Source organism: Gopherus flavomarginatus, chromosome 4, assembly GCF_025201925.1.
Source record: "Gopherus flavomarginatus isolate rGopFla2 chromosome 4, rGopFla2.mat.asm, whole genome shotgun sequence".
Taxonomy (NCBI): Eukaryota; Metazoa; Chordata; order Testudines; family Testudinidae; genus Gopherus; species Gopherus flavomarginatus.
This window is the reverse complement of record NC_066620.1, coordinates 82,761,011-82,782,277: the sequence shown is the minus strand read 5'-3', so window position 1 is coordinate 82,782,277 and position 21,267 is coordinate 82,761,011. Positions and strand designations below refer to the sequence as shown.

The 21,267-nt window shown below is 41.8% G+C and overlaps 1 long non-coding RNA gene across 1 annotated transcript in view; it reads right to left on the bottom strand.

The window, feature by feature from the left end:
• Nucleotides 1-19,944: 19,944 nt before the first annotated feature.
• Nucleotides 19,945-21,267, bottom strand: part of LOC127049011 (uncharacterized) — a 51,236-nt gene continuing 49,913 nt past the window's right edge. Inside the window, exon 4 of the long non-coding RNA XR_007773846.1 lies at nucleotides 19,945-21,082. This is a non-coding gene — a long non-coding RNA (uncharacterized LOC127049011). The remainder of the gene's footprint in view (nucleotides 21,083-21,267) is intronic.

Here is a 21,267-nt window from a genome sequence, read left to right as displayed (position 1 = left end):
CCCTTCCCCCTTTGCCCATTCAGTCCTTCCTAAATAGGTTGTAACCATTGATTGTTAACACTCTGGTCATGCAAATCATCCCACTACTTTTCAGTAACCAACTAGGTCAACTTTATGCTCACAAATGAGCAATTCCAACTTCTCTTGTTTGTTACCCAGGCTCCCAGGATTGGTGTATAGTCACTTCAATGTATTTAGTTCCTTGATTAATTTTGTTCACAAGATATTGATTTTGCGCTAAACGAGTGCTCATATCTTCCCCCTTTTTACCCTCCCCTTTTGTTATTCCTGACTATTTTAGCGAGCCTGTCCTGAGAAGATTGGTTCCCCTTCTAGTGAGGTGGAGGGCATCCAAATTGTCTACATCTCCATCTTCTCATACAAGGTGGACCAATGTTTCACAAATCAAAACTCTATACCACTTATTTAGCCAGCAGTTTGCTTCCAGAATCTTTTGCCCTCTGTCTTCCTTTGTTCATGAGACCGGAAGGATCTCTGAGAAGATTGCTTGGATGTTCTTCCTCTGCTTGCTTCAGAGTTCTGTTAAGTCTCTACTATCTCGTGCGAGAAATCTCATGATGGTGTCAGTGTCTTCGTGAACAAACTTGGTTTTCTTAGACAAAGCTGCCATCCACGGATGTGCCTGGACATTTCTCTATTCTCTTGGACCACCTGGATCTTGAGCAAATCTTCCATAGTGTCTATATTGAGGACCTGGTTGTGATGGGTTCAGTTACAGAGACACTCCCCCCCACCCCGGGACTATCAGCTGATGTGCTGAGACTACCTCTGAACCCATTTTCTCTGCCAGTTTGGGCCTCCAGAACTCTGCCTTGCTTGTGTGGCTGGCTCATCCTGATGTAACACAGACCCAGGGTCTTAACCACACCCCCAAAGCTGCAGACTTAACTGAAAACAGCTTAAGAAGTGCTTCTGACTCCAGCACCCAGGCCCAGCGGGATCCAAACCCCAAATAAATCCATTTTACTCTGTATAAAGCTTATACAGGGTAAACTCATAAATTGTCCACCCTCTATAACACTGATAGAGAGATCTGCACAGCTGTTTGCTCCCCCAGGTATTAATCACTTACTCTGAGTTAATAAAATCACTTTTGTTTATTAATTAAGTATAAAAAGTAGGATTTAAATGATAATAGAACAAGGTAAGTTACTAAGTAAAATAAATCAAAATATGCAAGGCTAACTTAATACACTAAGGATTTAGTTACAAATACTAACTTCTCACCCTACATGTTTTCTCAGGTACAATCCTTTTCAGACCAACATTGTAGTTTATGGCCTGGGTCCAGCAATCACTCTTATCCCCATAGTTACTGTCCTTTGTTCTAGTTTCTTTCAGGCATCTCTTTGGGGTGGAGAGGCCATCTCTTGAGCCAGCTGAAAGGCAAAATGGAGAGGCTTCCAGGGCCTTTAATATTCTCTCTTGTGGGCAGAAACCCCTTTGTTCTTCTGTGCAAAATCACAGCAACAAGATGGAGTTTGTAGCCAACTGGGCAAGTCGCATGTCCATGAATGATTCAGCTTTTTGCAGGTCAAAACCACTGTTTTTTACATGTTATCCCAGGAACGCTCAGATGTGGATTGGCGTCTCTCAAAGTTCATTGTTAGTTAAGTACTCCCAATTATTTGAATAGCCCCTTCACAATATATTGGCCAAACATCCTTTATGTGTTTCCTACTGCAAACACTTCAACTACACACATAGAGCCAGTGCTCATAACTTCAGATATAAAAATGACACATGCATACAAATAGGATGAATGTATTCAGTAGGTCATAACCTTTGCAAAGATGTTACATGGCATATCTAGCACAAAGCATATTCCAGTTATGTCATATTTACACTCATGGAAATATGCTTAAACATATATGGAGTGCAACATCACACTAGTATCAATTGGAAATGTCTAGTTTTGTTGAATTCCTTCTTGTTCTCATCTCTGTTAGTCACAGCCTGCGATTCTCATCTATCTCCAGCCATGTAGCATTCTGCTGTGACCTCTTGCCTCTGGTGGTTATGTATTGCTAGTTTCTGACTCTCCCCCCATCCCCACCCCCTTCTTAGTGGCCACTCTTTCTTCTTTGAGCCTGATGTTCTGCTGTTTCTCAAACCTGGCTGGCTAGGAACACCTCAGCTTCTCTGACTCACTGTAGCATTTCTATTTGCCCCTCCAATCCTAGAACCTTCTCCACCAGCACAGTCACCAAACTTGCACTTCGTACACAGGAAGTCCCTTCAGGCAGGAAAGAAAATATGGCACATCTGTTACAGGTCACCACCACCATTGCTGGCCATCTGGAAACTGCACATAGAGATGAACCTGAAAGGAAAGCCTGTATCACTCCCTCTGACACTCTCCTGTTAGCTTCCCCTGTTTGTGGCTCTCAAGTTTGCCTGGGAAGTGACTTTATACTAAGTCTCCCTGAGCTCCTTGCTGAGGCTCAGGTCTGCCTCTCCCCATGAGCAAATGATTAACCACTCAGAGATTTCAAACAGTGGGCCTGATCAAAGCTCCAGGGCTCAAAGCCACACAGCCCTTTCCAAGGCACCAACAAACCTGCCTCACCTGCTTATTCATGAGTCCACGGCTCAGCTATGCAGCCCATACATAGAGAACAAACCGACAGACCAAAAGCACCAGTCACCAGGGTTATAGGTTGGGCACCACCAGCATCACCTCTGCCTGTCAGATTTTGAATGAAACCCAACCCAGTAGGCATGCTCAGAGGTCACTTACCAGATGCACATGATTGGGGAGCTGAACACCTATCTTCCCCCATTTATGAATCCCTCTGAGATAGGGAAGCAGCAGCACGCATAATCAGAGGCAAAAACTTAGGCACCAAGGGAACTTGAAAGCTTGTGAACATGATGCAGTCCTGAAAACCTAGCTGCTGAGGGTTGGCGATCACAATTAAGCCTGAAACTGGGACTTAGGTGCATAAGCGCCAGACTTGGGTGCTAAGTCTGAGGTTCAGGAGCCAAAGAACCTGTGTGGGTCTGGGTCACTCTGACTTCTGAGTCCTGATAAATGGGCACAAGGCACTGCCTGCCTGGATCTATCCGCAGGATCAAGGCCTTCATTTGTGTCAACAGTAGGTTGGAGCTTCCTATTGTTATAACCTTTTGAGGAGGTGCACCCAACGCCATCTCTTATCTCAATATTATTGCTGTTAGTAAGGAAATCATGGCATCATGCTGTGACTCAACTCCTCTCCACCCTCCTGCCCCAAAATAGTCATTGACTTAATTGGACTCTGCATGGGCACAAGGTACCACCTGTGTGGATCCAATTATAGGATCAGGGTCATATGTGGCAGATTATTAAATAGAGAGGCCTAGAACATAACGAGCTTCAGCTAGAGCATATCAGATGGGCTAGGAAGACTGAAACTTTAATTGGTTTAAAAACTCTCAAAAAACTGCTAATAAACTTAAGTGCCTGGGGTGAGATTAAAAGTATTCTCCACAGAAATCAGCAGCTTATGAAATTAAGCTGAGTTATTTTATTACGGTGAGAAGGCAAGTACTTATTCTAGCCCTTTAACTTTGGAGCTGAGCTCGTGAAAATGTTGTTAAAGGAAATGAAGACTACATCTTGTGCTCTTCCAGCAAACACCAAAAAAGCCGTTGAGGAGTTACATAAAAATTGCATACAGTAGAAAAAGTTATAAAAAGGCAAAGGCAATATGCACTTGCTGTTTGGCTTGTATTGAGCATGCTTCTATGGACTGAGCATGCTTAATAACTGCCAAAGCCGGCTGCCCTCACTCCTCCCCTGCTACTATTGGCCTGCCTCAGGTCATCGCTATAAAGGGGAGATCAAAAAAGGAAGCTAAGGGCTAAGCTTTCCAGACTCCTGAAGGGTAAGTTACAATTAGATGTTTAAAAATATGGAGAAGGTCCTAGAGGTAATTAACTCCTTAAAGACCAATAAGGCCCCAAAGCCGGTTAGTTTCAATCTTTTAATTAAATGGCCCAAGAGAGAACTCCACTCATTACCAGATCATACAGACATCTTCTGAATCTGATCACTTTTACCTGATTCTGTGCATATATTGCCCCAGACCACTTAAATAGTGAACTTTTTTTCTTAATCTTTGGAATGACATGGTAATTCAATACTCTGCAATATATATAAGTACCAGCTGGGATTTATTCAGGGGATGAACTCTGCAGGTCACCAGAAAATGAAGCCTGCTGTTCTAATCAAATAACCTGCCCAGTCTATTGTTGTCTTTGGATGCAAAAGGGCACTGGACAAGGTAGAATGCCCCAGCTTGTTCACTGCTTTGTTTGTAAAACTAGAAGCAAAGGTAATGGTGAATGGTGGTTTTTGACATGTGCCCCTTCCTAATGAATGGGGGCTATTTCTGTATTGGGATGGTCACTTTTCCCTTTATCTGCCCTACCACTTGACCTCCCACAATTTAGCAATGAAAGAAAACTCCCCTAAGGAACAGAGGTGACTGGAATATGTGACAAGCCTTGGCTAACTAACAGTCCCTCCTATTTCTCAATCCAAGACTGTTTGCTTCTGTCTGGGATAAACTTCACCCACATTTCGGGTTATAAAATAACTGTATCAAACCTAGGTCTTTCCTTTAGACTTCTTCCTTCTGCCCACCAAAGCTAAGTGAGAATTACTTCATTTGTTACATTTCAAGGAGCATCTATTTTGAAATACATGGTTGTACACATAATCTTTAGCTTTCAGTAGGAACTCTAACTTCCTTGAAATATTCTATTGGTTCAATAAGGAAACAGTACCTTTTATGCAACCAGGATCAGAAGGATGGATGTTATCCAAGACTTAGTGATAAATGAAATGGTGGATTTTGTTTTAGAGGATCTGCAGTATTCTTTTTCTTAATTAATTAGTTGTATTACCATAATGCTTAGGAGCCTTAGTCATAGACTAGGACCCCATTGTGCTAGGTGCTGAACAAACACAGGACAAAAAGGCAAGTTGTTTACAATTAAGACAAGTGTGAGTTTTAAAGTGATGACTACTGCTTTAACCACAAAGGCAGCAGGTTTTCCACATGGCTTGTGTTCTACTTGTTATAACTATAAAGGGAAGGGTAACAACCCTCCTGTGTACAATACTATAAAATCCCTCCTGGCCAGAGACACCAAAATCCTTTTACCTGTAAAGGGTTAAGAAGCTCAGGTAACCTAGCTTACACCTGACCCAAAGGACCAATAAAGCGAAAAGATACTTTCAAATCTGGGGGGGAGGCTCTTGTTTGTGTGCTCTTTGTTTTGGGATTTGTTCACTCTTGGGACTAAGAGGGACCGGACATCAATCCATGCTCTCCAAATCTTTCTGAACAAGTCTCTCATATTTCAAACTTGTAAGTAACAGCCAGGCAAGGCGTGTTAATTTTATCTTTGTTTTCTCAACTTCTAAATGTTCCTTTTGCTAGAGTGTTTACTTCTGTTTGCTGGAACTTTTAACCTAAAACTAGAGGGGGTTCCTCTGGGCTCTTTGACTCTGATTATCCTGTAAAGATATTTTCCATCCTGATTTTACAGAGATGATTTTTACCTTTTTCTTTCATTAAAATTCTTCTTTTAAGAACCTGATTGATTTTTCATTGTTTTATGATCCAAGGGTTTTGGATCTGTATTCACCAGGACTAATTGGTGAGGGTATATTCTCAAGCCTACCCAGGAAAAGGGAGCAAGGACTTGGGGGCAGGAGGGAGGAATTAGTCTCAAATCTGCCCAGGACAGGGAGGGGTTAGAGACTTGGGAAATCTTTGGGGAAAGGCAGAGTTCCAAGTGGCTTTCCTCTAAGCTTTGGAATGCTTGGTGGTGGCAGCTTACTGTTAACCTAAGCTGGTAAATAAGCTTAAGGGGCTTTCATGCAGGTCCCCACATCTGTATCCTAGAGTTCAGAGTGGGGAAGGAACTTTGACACTACTGAATATGCAAGTGTGGTTTTGTCAGCACATAGTTTGAGTCTGAACCCCAGAGGAGCAATACATTCATGTTTTAATATCTATGATCAATAAAAACAAGTGACTTATCCAATAAAAAGAACTAGGCAGCAAGATAGGAAACTGATGAGACTTGGAATGAAGTTTGTGGTATTGATCTTTTATTTTATTTATGTATTTTATTTATTTTGGACTAGGCTTATTAAATCAGCTCCAACTTGATCCTTTTTACTGAATAACAAAGGAAGAGTTGTGGCAAGGAGCAACTTCCTTAGTTCTGTTAGAGGCAATGATCAGGGATAAGTGATTGCTGAACACCTATTTTGATTTTATCATATAGCAGAGAAGCATAGATGGCTTTTTTTTTTTGTGAAGGGATACTCTTGTGATCATTCTCTTACCTTCCAGAGTATTTACTTTTCTTCAGGTATTGCACAGTATATTGACTAGGTTATTCTGTGGTGATGGAAAATGTGTGCTAAATTCTAATATGTGGCCTTTTGGATTCTGAAGACATCACAGGCCAGATTGTCCACTCTGCCAAGTTTACTTCATACAGTAGGTCAGTCAGGGGCAGCTCTAGGAATTTTGCCGCCCCAAGCACGGCAGGGAGGCTGCCTTCGGCGGCTTGCCTGCGGAGGGTCCACTGGTCCCGCAGCTTCGGAGGACCTCCTGTAGGACCAGCAGACCCTCTGCAGGCACGCCTGAAGGAGGTCCTCTGAAGCCGTGGGACCAGTGGACCCTCCACAGGCAAGCCGATGAAGGCAGCCTGCCTGTTGTCCTCGTGGCACCCGCAGGGCGCCTCCCGCGGCTTGCCGCCCCAAGCACGCACTTGGCATGCTGGGGCCTGGAGCCACCCCTGAGGTCAGTGATGAAACTGCAAACAGAATTCAGGTCTCCTGATTCTTAGTCCAGTGTTGAACCCACTAGACACCACTGTCTCTCAAAATCTAATATTTTCAGTGATATCTGCCTGAGCAGTGCCAAACAAATGGTTAGAGTCATGTACTTGAATGTTTGGCAGGCCTAAGCAGCAGACAAAATAGTTACTGGATTTAATGTATTTAAAATTCATTTCTCCAGTAGAGCCAAAGAGCGTGTGTAGGGGAAAAGGTGCTATTAAAATGCAAATACCGTTCTATGTATATATGGCTTGGAAGAAACATAACCATGCATTTGAGTATACCACAACTTTATATATGGAGGATTATCAAATTTACATAGAGTGAAAATTTGAGGCATTTGACACGTGCAAGAAGGTAACTGCAACTAGACTTCAATGAATTGGAGTGTTGCAGCTGACTTGGTCTTCCGACTGCCCAGTGAATCAACATGACCCCATAAAAACTTATTAATAGTCAAATATCTACAAGAAGCCTTGCTCGTATAAAATGTACAATATTCAAGCCAGACTGTTTCACTTACCAGTGATTCTTTACTTTACCACCCTTGAGTGTCTGCCATCAAGGGCAATTTAAAAATACTTTGTAGTAATTCTAGCTTGTGGTATCATTTAGATAAATCCATAATGTATTTTCAGCTTTCACTACACACCCATGCAGTGGCATTAGAAAAATTTATATAGTGGGGGTACTGAAAGCCATTGAATGAGCTTTGTAAACCCTGGATATGATGGAAACCACTTCAAGGCAAGAGGTGTTGCAGCACCCAAGGACCCTTAGTGTCCAGCCCCCCTGCTCCCATGAAGAAAGATGACTGATACATCTTTCATTGTAGAACACAGAGTGAGGTTTCTAAGGTCTGCCTCTTCGCTAGTGGCTTCTTCAACAGCAGAAACTTTTATTTTGGTTTTGACAACTAACTTAGTAGTTTCAACAAAAGCTGAATAAGTAAAGTTGTTGCGGGGGGGGGGGGGCTGTTTTTCAAGATAATCCTCCAAAGGTAAGGTTTTGAATGAAGCAACTAAATACCAATGAGATTTTGTTTTCTGTTTTTTTTTTTTTGATCTGATGCTTATTCCAAGATAATACTGTAGATTTGTGTTGTGTCAGTAGTTCTTCTATAAATACTTGTTTTTTTGGAGTTTCTAATTTAACTGTTTTCGTGTGGTGTCGGGGGGGTTGTTTTGTTTTTTTAAAAGAATGTGTGAGGTTGCAATTTGATGCCTTGAGTCTTAGACTAGCAACATATTTACTTAAAAATAATAATAATCTTCATACAACCCTGTGTTATACACAGTGGAGTGTGTTGAACTGCTTTTGATGAGGGTGGTTTAGATTGTCTTACTACTCCGCAAAAGCAGATTAGTTATTTAATATGAAATGTTGCAGGTTCTGCAAATTTAATTTATACTTGGTGGTTGTGTGGGTTTTTGGGGGTGTCTTGGTTTTTTACAGTTAAAAAGATTGAAAATCTGCTTTTATATGTGATACATTAACGAAAAAAATAATGCGAATATGAGGCACTGTGATCTAAGGAACTGAGCATAGGAATCGGGAGGAACTGTGTTCTAAGCCTACTTCTTGAACTGACTTGTTCTTTGGCCTTGAGGAAGACCCTTCATACCTCTGTCCCAATCTATATATGTTAAAGCATTATATCCATTTCACGTGGCTTCTGTGAAGACTTAATGTCATTGTAAATGCTAAGTATTGTATTCAGAAAAGTTGTACAAAACTTGATAGAGTTGGTCTGAAGCATTCCTGAGAATTTTTTCTTGTGATGAGGTGTACAGGCTCATAATCTCAGTTACTTTGTGGGTCTTGTTTGAATCGGTCCAAAAGACGTAAGTGAAATTTGTCTTAAACAGTTGTGTTTTGCTTGGTTTGATGTTGAAGCCTTGGACTTCTGTAAGGTATCTGATACAATACTACATTGGAAATTTATTAGTGAATTTAAAGAAGATGGGGATAAGTATAAGTACTGTGAGGTGAATAAGGAATTGGCTAAGGGAGAAAGGCAACAGGTTGTTCTGAAGGGTGAACTGTAGGACAGAAGAAAGGTTACAAGTGGATTTCCTCAAGCATTGGTCTTGGGACCAATTTTATTCAATATTTTTATTAATGACCTAAGCACAAAAAGGAGCATGCTAATGAAATTTGCTGGTGATACAAAGTTGGGAGACATCATCAAAACAGCAGAGAATCAGAGTGCTCTACAAGAAGATCTGGATTACCTTGAGGACTGGAGTAACAGAAATGGAATGAAATTCAATAGTATAAAGTGAAAGGTCATGCACTTAAGGTCTAATAAGAATTTCTGCTATAGATTGGATACTCATCAGTTGGAAGAGAAAGAGAGAGACCTGGGTGTGTTGGTTGATCACAGGATGAAGATGAGCCACCAATGTGATGCAGCTGCAAAAAAGGCACACGTGATCCTAGGATGTATCAGGAGAGGCATTTTCAGAACAGAGAAGTATTAATGCCATTGTATAAGGCACTGGTAAGACCTCCTTTGGAATATGGTGCACAGTTCTGATTGACCATGTTCAAGGAAGTTGAATTCAAACTGGAGCAGGTGCAGAGAATAGCTACAAAGATGATCAGAGGAATGGAGAGCCTATCTTATGAGAGAAGACTGGCTTGGCTTGTTTAGCCTAGAAAAACACAGGCTAAGAGGCAATATGATTGCTCTTAATATATACATGCAGCAGGGGTTAAACACCAAGGAAGATGAAGAGCTATTTAAGCTAACGTACAATGTTGGCACAAGAACAAATAGGTATAAACTGGGCATGAACTCATTTAGGCTGGGAACTAGAAGAAGGTTCCTAACCATCAGGGGACCAAGATTCCACAACAGCCTCCCAATAGGAGTTGTGGGGGCAAATAACGTAATTAGTTTTAAAAGAGAACTGGAAAAATTTATGAGTGGGGAATGTTTGTTTGGGTTTGCTTGTGATGGGTGAGGGAGAAAGGGCACAGCAGTTCTAAAGTATTATGCTTCAGTCATTCATCTGCAGGTGTCTGGGGGAAAAATCCCTTCCTATCTATCCTGGCTTTTTCCCTCTCCTTTCTCTGGAGCATTGGAGATGGTAACAGCTGGATATGGGACAGGTTGCTTGGTGCTCTGAGGTGGCATTGAGCATTCTTTTTCTCATATGCTTGACTATCTGGTTCTTGCTCACATGTTCAGGTCTAACTGATCACCATATATGATGGGGAAATCTTTCCTGATCCCACCAGTCATATTGGCTAAGGCCTTGGGTTTTTACACCTTCCTCTGCAGTGTGGAGTGCAGGTCATTTGCTGGGATCACCTGTGTATCTCTCAGTTAATTCCCTGCTGTTGCAGGGACCTCAGACATTGGTACACTTTGGTCTCTATTTTCTGCCTATGGTGCATAATAGTCTAGTCTCCTGAAGGCTATGCTGCTTTGGTCTGGTTTTAGTTGCTGGGTTTGGTGTGCGGGTGCTGGATGGTGTTGGTGGCTTGTGATGATGTACAGGAGGTCAGTCTGGATGATCTGGAGGTCCCTTCTGGCCTTAAATTCTGACTGTTTTTTTTGCACAACCCTGTCTCATTCATCCTCCATTCTGTGTACTGGGGGTCTGATCCCAAATGTATTAAGTCAATGGAAATACTTCCAATGACTTTAATGGACTTTAGATCAGGACTTGAATGAGGTTGGTGTCTTGCAGAAATAATGTCATGACATTAAAGACTGTATCACAGTGCATACAGATAAGAGGACCGAATTAAAGTTGCATGAACTGTCTTTATTTTGACACTTCTGAACTCTTAAGCATTTGACTTTGCGATGTTAGCATTCATTTGATATATTTTTTTCTAATGGAATTGAGATGTAAACCTCGTTACTAACATTGGAAAGCAATGAGAGAATATGGATGGTGATTTCTCAGCTGCTACTGCTGCTGTTCCCAGGCTGGTTCAGATTGTAATTGTGACTGTCACTTACTGGCCAAGTAGACAAAGTGAAATGTTTGGCAGCCATTCCAGCTTCTCCAAACTTGTTTGGCTTGTTGTTCACATCAATATAATTAAAATTGAAATCCATAGTTTTGAAGCTGGCATTAGAATGCTTAAACACATAAACTTGGTGTTTTTGACTTCTTTAAAATTAGCTGGCTAAAGCATTTAAAATCCAAACTACAGGTCCCTGATGTAGGAAAGCATCCCTAGTCACAGTAGAACTTAAGCATGTTTAAGTCCATCTATATTTAGGATTGCATTTAAGCATGTGCATGCGCTTTCCTAAATCAGAGCCATAGATTATTAGACCGGCTAGATAACTAAACAAATTGTCACTGTGACACCCAGGGTACAATCTAGACTAGTGAGTAGCTGTGTCATCCTGCCCTTGAACCCAGGATGCCCTGTACATTGCTTTGCTATTGTTGCCTCTGCTCCTGAGCTGCTAACAAACAGCCTCCAGCATGTAAGTCACTCCGTTATGTCTGTGTGTGACTGCAAGCTGCTAGCCTGAATTACACTACAGGGTGACCCCAACACACTCCCAGATTTACCCCCACAAATGTATGTCTTGTACTGTTCAGCCCTCTCTTGGACAACAGAATCTCTCATAAAGTCTGTCATTTTATTATTAGAAATGATATGCATAAATTCTGTTATCCCAGGTGGAGGTTCCCAAATACTTAAATCAAACACACTGGTTTAGATAAAACAATAAAACAAGCTTATTAAAGACAAAGAGAGAGAGATTTTAAGTGAATATAAGTAATAAGGCACAGAAATCAGACATGGTTACAAGAAAAATAAGTTAGCCATTAGTTGTGCATTTTTTTTAATCTAAACTGTTAATTTTTTCTCACCACATGTTCTCAACTGTTTTACCAGCCAAACTTCTTAGGCCAGGGCCTCTTCCTCTGTACAATGTCTACTTCCTTTGTTCCTTCTGGTACAGTGAATTGATGAACAGAGTGAGTGAGCGAGAAGGGGTGCCTTTGCAAACGTGATGCATAGGGGATGCATGGAGGATACAAGTGCCCCCCTCCACCCCAAATTGGCCTGGCAGGCAGGAAGAGAGGTTCTGTTCTTCTCTCCCTGCGCTTTACCCCAGCACGTTTGGCCACTCTGCCAAACTGCCAGGGAGTGAGACAGAGCCACTTCTGCCTGAGAGAGCCTGGCTAGGAGGCTGTGGCGGCCTGCGGCCTGCTACCTGCCTGGGTGCAGCTATCAGGGACAGGGGCTATGCATGACGGGGAAGAGAGGGATCCAGGTTGCTTGAGGATTTCAGAAAAATTGCAAACATTTCCCCCCTATTTTAATATTTGAACTTTCCAAATACGAAAAACTGCCTGGTTCTGCTCCCATGTTCTCTTATCTATGCTGCTGACTCACTGGGAGACTTTGGGCAAAATGCTTTGATATACCATCTAATGTATTGGGGGCATGGAGAAGGATGAAGTCACAGAGAGCCTCATTCTTCCTCTGAGTCCTAACTTGATAAGGAGGAGGGTAATTCCTCTCTTTAGTACAAAGCATACTAGGGAAAGGGACCAGCACACATACTGTGTCACTGAAGATGCTCTGGCTAACAGAGTGTGGACCAGTCTGCTATTCCAAGGATGCAAAATGCTCCTACTTAAACCATCAGCAAAGTGTACGACAGCATGTCTTCTAGACCTCTGCCATGGAATCCTGCAATGGCCAATAGGATTCCTCTATCAGAGGACACATCTTCCAACATCTATGTTCTCTCTTTATAATACCTACCTGCTTCAGAGGGGCGGTGAGGATGAAGTGTTTGTTCTGGTGTTTTGAGAGCCTATTGTTATGAATCTTCTGCATCAGGCATTTTGGTAACTCCTCAGCAAATGGAAGCAAAGATCTACTGAAGATCACTTCAGATATTGTTACAGGATGAGGTGGTAGTACCACCTGTAGATAAGTTGCTGGACACATGTCATCATGATATCTTGCTTTCAGTTGCTTAAATTTTTTTTGCCAAACTTTAACTGTTCAGGCTGAGATTGTTGATGCTGAATATCTGCCTCAGGCTGAATCTTTTTTTGGAAAGTTTCAGCCAGAATAGTTCATCCATTTCAGAGAATGTTTGTGGGTGTTCAGTAATCACTCTGGGCCTAAGGGGCTTGAAAGAGATCTTCTGTATTAAGTGACACAGTTCCCAACTGCCTATGCATTCAGACAATGGGCTTCTGCTGTGCACCTCCCACAGGCTTCCTGTCTGGGATGCTAACCTAATTAAAGTTAATTCCCAACATTGCAATAAGGTTCAGGAAAAAATATTTTCATCAATTAAAAAAATTCTAACCACTATTTCACTGAGAAGCTTCTAATGCCCCCATGCGATGGAGCAAGGGTTTGAAATTTGGTCGGGGAGTGGCTTTTATGAAGGATGTGCCTTTTGTGTTCCCATGAAAAATGGCCCAATTTGGCCAAGTTATAAAATCTTCTTTTAAAAAAATTGGTTTGCACATGCTCACTAGAGATTTGTTAGAGTTTGGCAGCTAAATTCTCCAAAGATTCCATGTATGCTGAGTGTGTTCCATCCCAGGGCTGCAGGGGCTGAACTGGACTTTCCCTTCCATTACTGCTGCAGCACCAGAGCTGAGAACAGGGAGACTTTCTCTCCTGTGCTCGCAATGCTTCTCTCAATTCAGCCCCATTGTGCCCATATGTTATGATAGTCTTTAATGTACATGATCTCATACTATATTTTTCGCAGGACCCCTTCCTCATTAAGTGCACAAGATGGCCTGCTCTAGGGTTGAATCAGGGTTGTGTAATGAAGGATACTATCTGTAGGACCTCTGCTTCATGCATTACAGCAGTTGGGTGGTGTGTAGTGAATGAGACCGAAGACTGTAGGAACAGGAAGGATGATTTCATGGTTAAGGCAGTCGATTGCTGCCCTGGAGAACTTGATTCCATCCCCACCTCTTCCACAGAGTTCCTATTTGCCAGTAGGCTAGTTACTCAAACAAAACTTTTCACAGGTGGTCACTAAGGGCTTGTCTTCACTATCGGAGTGAGTCAACACAAGTTATGCTACTCCAGTTACATGAATAACATAGCTGGAGTTGATGTAACTTGGGTCGAATTACTCTGGTGTCTTCACTGTGCAGGGTCAACAGGAGATGCTTTCCGGTCCACTTCCCTTACTCTTCTCAGAGAGTGCTCTGCCATCGATTTAGTGGGTCCCACTAGACCCACTAAATCGATCCCTGCTGCATCAGTTGCAGCAGTGTCAGTCTCCCCATAGTTAAGACCAGCTCTCAGTGTCCGTTCCTTATTTTCTGGGTGCCCAGCTTGAGACTCTGGGATCTGATTCACAGAAGTGCTGAGAATTTGCAGTTGCATCTGAAGTCTGTGGGAGGTGTGCTATAAAATGCTAAGTACCCTCAAAAATCAGGCCTTGAGTACCTCAGATCTTTAATCTGCATGCCTCAGTTCCCCTTATCTCGCAGGGTTGTTATGAAAATAAATCTACTAATATTTATGAAGCCTTCAGATGCTATACTTACAACCAGAGCAGAAGCTGAATAAATTCAATGAATTAAGGTTTATTGCCACACAACAAACGAGAATAAAACAAAATATTTAATAATTGCTCATTAAGTTAGCCCCATCTATTCTGTGCACTGAATGAGGCAGGGGTCCTGTGGAAAAAATAGTATGTGATGATGTAGCAAAAGACTGGTCCAGAATATAGTCACACAGTTGGGCTGAATTAGGGTTGCATGGGCAATATTCATTCTGGTATTCCTAACTTTGGACTGCTTGACTTTGCCATCCTAATGCTCTTTTAATGTTTTCTGAGTATAATTAGGCCTGAAGCCAAATTTCCCAGTTCCAGTACTGAACTGTCACTGCCACATCAATTGCCCAAGAATGAATTAAATCCCTGCCTGACCAAGAAACAAAATCTACAGTGACTGTCTAGGATATGCAAGGCCAACACTTCACACATTTGGCCTTCTGCTTGGTGGATTTACTGTGCCTCTAAACTCTGTTGCTGCTGCTTCATGATAGTCTCTTATTAAGCAAGAAATTGTGGCCAAGTATTATAAGTGTGCTTTTGGCTGAAGTTTGCCAGACGGCTAGGTTTGTGTTAATAAATGCTCTTGAAAAGGTAAAAAGATTGTTACATCCCTTATTAATTAAAATATGTTAAAGAGCCATAAAAACTACGGAAAATCAATGATATAGTCTGAGTACCTGTGAGGGGTTCCGCCAGGGCTCGACCCTCCCCGAGGGGGAGGGGAGCCACACCGGCCTCACTGTCGTCCCCAGGGCTGCTCCTCGGGCCCGCGGTCCTGCCGCGGGGGAGGTCTGTCCCTGCAGTTACAATCAGCTCTGGCCCTTTGGAGCAGGGCAGAGCAGTGGCAAAGTCAAAAGGGACCCAGCCCTTGGCTCGGGCAGGGCACCAAACACAGTACAATCAGCTCTGGCCCTTTGGCTGGGGAGAGGGGGAGTCTGCCACCCGGATACGGGTGGCAGGGGGAACGCAGGCCCACCCACTCCTCTGCATTCCAGCCCGGGGCCCTGGTAGCAGCTGTCTCCGCTACCGGTGGTCAGTGGGGGTCCTGACCGAAACACACTGACATTGGCAAAGTTAGCTCTGCAGCCTGACTGAAGTCAGGTGCCCCTGGGCTACTTCTTAGCTCCCCCTTCTTAGCTCCTACCTGGTCCGGGGCCTCCGTTCCAGGAACGTCCAGGATCATCGGTTCCTCCCAGTCCGGGCTGGGTGGCAGGTCCGGTAATGTTTCGGGGAATGTGGGCCAAGCCTGGTCTGGGGGCTCCTCGGGGCCGTAGTAGGGGCGAGGCAGCTCCAGCAGCTCCTCGTCGTAGCAGCCTCGAGAATGCTCCAGCGGCTCCTCGTCGTAGTAGGGGTGAGGCAGCTCTGGCAGCTCCTGGTCTCGGCCTCTGGCTTGAGCAGTCTCCCAGTTACGGGCGTCAGGCGGACACATCTGCTCCTGCCGGTGGCAGACCTGCAACTGAAGGCTGGAGCCCGGCTTTTATTCTTCCGGGTCGCCGCCTGACCCTCTGAGGGGCGGGACTTCTGCTCAGCGGCCTCGCCCCCGTGGATGACTGACGGGGCTCGACTCTCCCTGAGGGGGAGGGGAGCCACACCGCCTCGCTACAGTACCCAACTGCTCTGGTGCTTACACAAACAGGAAATAACTTAAGCAAATTACATAATGTACTCCTTGAAAATGTGACATCTGTCCCTTCCTTTCGTGTATGACTGAGACTGTCATAGCTCTTTAGCTTCATACTACTCAGATAATGCAGGTTGAATAAAGGATTGTTTTTTCGGTCTATGCAAAGTCCCTGTTGGGGGAGGAAAAGGAGTTCTCTTCAAATAATAATACTACTTATTCAGAGGCAGTGCAGTCCCGTGTACTGCATGTATTGCTGTGAGTTAGTAACTCCAGAGCCATCCTAATCCTATGGAACTGACTTGCTGCATAGCTTTAACTTCTTTGTGCTATACTTTCCATATCTATAAAATGGATTGATCTTTCCTGCCTCCCTAGGGATTTGTGGGGATTAATTTAGATAAGGCCTGACCCAAAGCCAGGCTCCTGTTGTCTCCAATAGACTCTGGGTCAGGACACTTTAATGCTTGAAAAGCACTTGATAGTTATTTCCAAAGTGTTAATTTGACCCAGATTTTTACTATGGGAGTCTCAAGACAGAGTGAGCCATGAAAAGTGAGACTGTCCTTCAAAATTAGTCTGCATGTTACTAAATATCCCACATCTAGTTTGTGCAACACTCTGAACAACCCAGGGTTCATTCCAGCCACACATCCCAGAGATTAGTTCATATTGATCCATTAGAAATTTGTTCAGAGGTACAAATGCAAAGAGCTGAGGATAGAATGAAAATACTAATATTTATTAAGAGCACCTATCTAGGTTCTTATCATATGGTGATGGGTTCAGTGCATCACAGCAGCTGACGTACCCATTTGAGGAGCACTACATTTGTTCCCAGCCCCCAAACAGATTTTGGCATTTTGCATGGAAGGCATGTATTTGGAGCTGTAACTGATCCAATACCATTAATTGCAAATATCACGCTTATAAAGTAGCTAATATCTCCATGGGTTTTGTCAACATCCTACAGCTTTCTATCTATATCTGTATGAACATCTTATCGGCAGTCATTGTGAAGTTCTCACTCCACTTTGCCAATTTATTCTTGTACTGGACTGTAAAATATGCCACAGCAACGTTCTTCGTATATAGAATAATAAAGTACACACTTTGTCATGAAAGGCACTATACATGTGTCCAAGGAGCTGTACAATTTTACAGCTTTTATTTTAACTAAGTAAAAATACTTGTGAAGAATGTAACTCTTCAGCTTGTTTTATAAACCTAAGAGACAATGGAGCTTTGAACTCCAAAGTTTTGGAACATAGCAAAGCCTCTCAAAACAACTCTATATTATAGTCTGTATTTGATGGTATGTGCCTGTAGTCAAATAACATAGTAAGTGCTGGCATAAAAGGGAACAAGAAGACAAGCTAGATTGGTCTGTCTCTCGGAGCTTTTAAGTGAGTGCAGTTTTGTTTTTGTTTTTTTTTTTTTTAAACTATTTAGAAAGTTTTGAAAAGATTTACAAATCCTTGATATGTTAATATCAGAGACCCAAACAATAACCATTACACCAGTGATCCTTTGTTTGTTACTGTATAACGTCTCTTTAAAATCATCAGAGCTCTCTATTTAACAAGGTGCTACCATGTAACAAAACGAGCATCTTTACACTACCCATAACATGCAGCTTCTGATGACTTTATTAAATGGAGTGAAATCTTTGCTTACACATATTTAACAGATATGTCTATCAAATGTAAATATTCCAAAAAGATGGGACAAACATGCTGGGTTTTTTGCAGGTGAGTGTACTTTGTCCAAGAATTGAGTATCTATCTGTCCTCTGTCTACTTGCTAGGTATGTAGTTGGTGAGTTAATGTTTCCATATTTTTGAACCATTCCTCTGGAGTTGGACTACTTATTTTTTACGATGAGAGGCTAGTCGAGTGGCTGCTAGCGGATGAGAGGATTAACAAAGGATCATTTGGTAATAAATATCCAACAACATGCAATATTTGGTTATAAATTGCATCCCTATACACTCTAATAACTGGATATGTCCATCATATATGTATAAAATCTCCTCTCATGACTTCTCCAATATATAATTTTTTATTCTTAATTGATCAGTCATGGTCATTTCTATTAAAGTTAGCTTTCCATATAAAACAACTTTTCCTAGACAGTTGAGACACAAAATGCCTTACTTGAAAGTGCTTGTACTGGAAGAAAGTGGGCCAGTTAAAGTTAGTTTTCATCGCTAAATAATTATTTAAGTTTCTTCACTGAATAGCTGACCAACTAGATGTCTTCCATGGCTCTCCAAATCTTTAAAATTCTCCAAGTTAAGATCTGGATTATTTGCCATTCACAGAGTAATAGACTGGAAGAGACCTCGAGAGGTCATCTAGTCCAGTACCCTGCACTCGTGGCAGGACTAATAAGCCAATGAGTTTTTTGTATTTCAAGTTCTGAACATTCACGTAAAATTTTCAAAAGTGCTTAAATTACTTAGGGTCCTAAATCTCATTGGATCTTAGGAAATTTTTACCTCTCATTCTGAAATACTGACAGAAACCCTTCTAACTGAGAGATTGTCTTATAGGAAGGCCTTCTATCTCTATCTGGAGTTGGGGTTGGAGTGAGGACTTGAGTTAGGACAATGGGTGATAAAATAGACTGCTATTAATATTAATCTAACATTATTAAAAAATACTAATTCAACAGTGGGGGAAAAAAACAAATCTATGTTGCAAAGTGGATACTTTAAAATAGCCCATCTACTTTTGAAGTTTATAAAGAAACATGGTCTCCTTATGTTGCGTACTCAGGCGGGGATGGACCACAAAGCCATAAATATTTGGGGAAGGAGTTTTGGTAAGCCAGGCATGATTCTCAAGTGTCTTTTCTGTTTTCCATTTTGTTTTTAGGTTTTATGCATAAATATATACTCTTATAATGGAAAAGTATTGGATACAGGGATTTATTCTTTTATTGTGGTAATGTCCAGTGGCCCCAAATGGGGAACTATGGTGTATACCCATTAAATAAAGACAGTCCTTGCTACAGAGAGCTCATAGTGGCATTTAAAGAGATTGTGTAGAGGCAAAAATGTATCTTGTGTGTGTTGTTCAAATAATTGAAAGGAAAATTTAAACTAATCTTGGGCTAAATCATGCCTTCCTCGGTAGAAAGCTGATCTCCAATGGCAAAACGTGCTGCTTCAGGGGTGTGGTGTTTGCAAAGAACAAGGAAGAAGCAATTTTTGCTTCCCCAGAAGGTCAGATCCTCTGAGGTGCTAGGTGTCTTCAGTTCCTACTGAAAGCAGTTGCTGCTGAGGTTATGCAGCTCTTTATAGGAGAGGCCCATATTGAGCAATCAGCATGGCCTTTCTACCCTGCAGATATCCTGAGATCAGTGGGGAAAGGCAATAGTTCTCATCTCTGGGAGCCACCCTTGGATTCTTTTTAAAGCACAGTACAAATATTTAAAGCAGTGAACCTGCTGGTGCATAAAACAATATGATGGGTGCCAGACAGAGATTAACTCCAAAATTATATTTTTTAAAAGGGGAAGGAAAATCTTTATGCTATTTAGGGGGTTGTGTTTTATGGCTTCATCATGTCAAGTCACTGTGGAAAAACATGTCAAAACATTTCTGGAAATTCAAGGAGTCCATATATCATGTTGACACGACAATACACGTTCCTAAACATCTCTATGAATGCAGCTGCAAACAGGAAGAGTGACTGTCAAAACCTCTCTCATGTAGGATATATAGTTAGACAATTTACAGAAATGACATACATACTGGTATTTCTGAATGTACATGTGGCTTCATTTAGAAATGAGAGCATATCCTGCTTTTAGAGGAACAATTTCTCCTTTCTTTCTGGAAATGCGATGTTACTGTATTCTTGACAGAATAAACACATCTTCTAGGAATAGTCCAGGGACAGCCTCAGCGTCTTTAGTCATCCCAGTTGTATTTTTTTCCAACTGAATTGTAGAACTGTCCTTTGCAGTAACCTCGAATGGAGGTTTTTTAGTTCCAAATGTAAAACTCACTACTTCAACTTTAACAAAAAGGAGTCTGGTGGCACCTTAAAAACTAACATTTATTTGGGCATAAGCTTTCGTGGGTAAAAAACCCACTTCTTCAGATGCATTGACTTTGCTTTCCTACATAGCAACAGAGAACATTAACTACTCTAATCATTGTAGAAAAGAATGATGAATACTGTTTCTATAGAAATCTATGGCAGGAATATAATTCAGTAATACTGCAGAATGGTTCAAGAACATTATAGACATTTCAGTAGATTTCTAGTAATAATTTCTATAGAAAGTTTTGGTTTCATCCTTACTGCATTCCACAGGAATCTTCTCTAAATTGACTAAAAAAGCCAACCTAAAAGAACCCTTATTTAGCCTGAGTTTCACCTGAAGCAGACCTTTCATTCAATTAACTCCTTCCTCCTCTTAATGTTCCTCTAGCAACCTCTATGCAGTTTTCTAGCTACAGTCCTATTCAGTAGTCAAAAGTGACTAATGGACAAATACCAGTTTTATTTTTAACAGTTTGCTGGAATATCCCATTTAGAATTTTTAATTTTTTGGATTTTAAATAATCATTGAGGGCACAGAAGCATTGGACTTTATGTAAACAAAAAAAGGGAAACAAAATTATACGACTGGAAATGACGATGAAGAGAGAAAAGGCAGGGGTCAGGGCTAGGGGGGATTCTAATTTAATCTCACAGTTTTTTAAATCCAGAAGGGACCGTTAGTCTGAACTCCTGCATATCACAGTTCATTCCATGCCATCCAATTACCCCTGTTTGAGCCCCATAACTCATTTGCTGACCAAAGCATATCTTCCAGAAAAGCATCCAGTCTTGGATTCTCCATTGCTTCATGTCTTCACATAACCACCTCCCATGGTAGTTTTGTTCCAATGATTAATCGACTGCACTGTTAAAAATTTGTGTCTTAGTTCTGATTAAAATTTGTTTGGCTTCAGCTTCCAGCCATCGGTCCTTGTTGTGCTTTTCTTTTTTTTAGATTAAAAAGACCTTGAATACCTGGTATTTTCTCCCTGTGAAGATACTATCCACTGTAATGAAGTCACCTCTAAATCTTTGAACTAAGCCAGGGTGGCCAGCCTGAGATGGAGCCAGAATTTACCAATGTACCTTGCTAAAGAGCCACAGTAATACGTCAGCAGCCCCCCAATCAGCTCCCCCCACAACACTCCCAGCACCTCCCACCCACCGGCA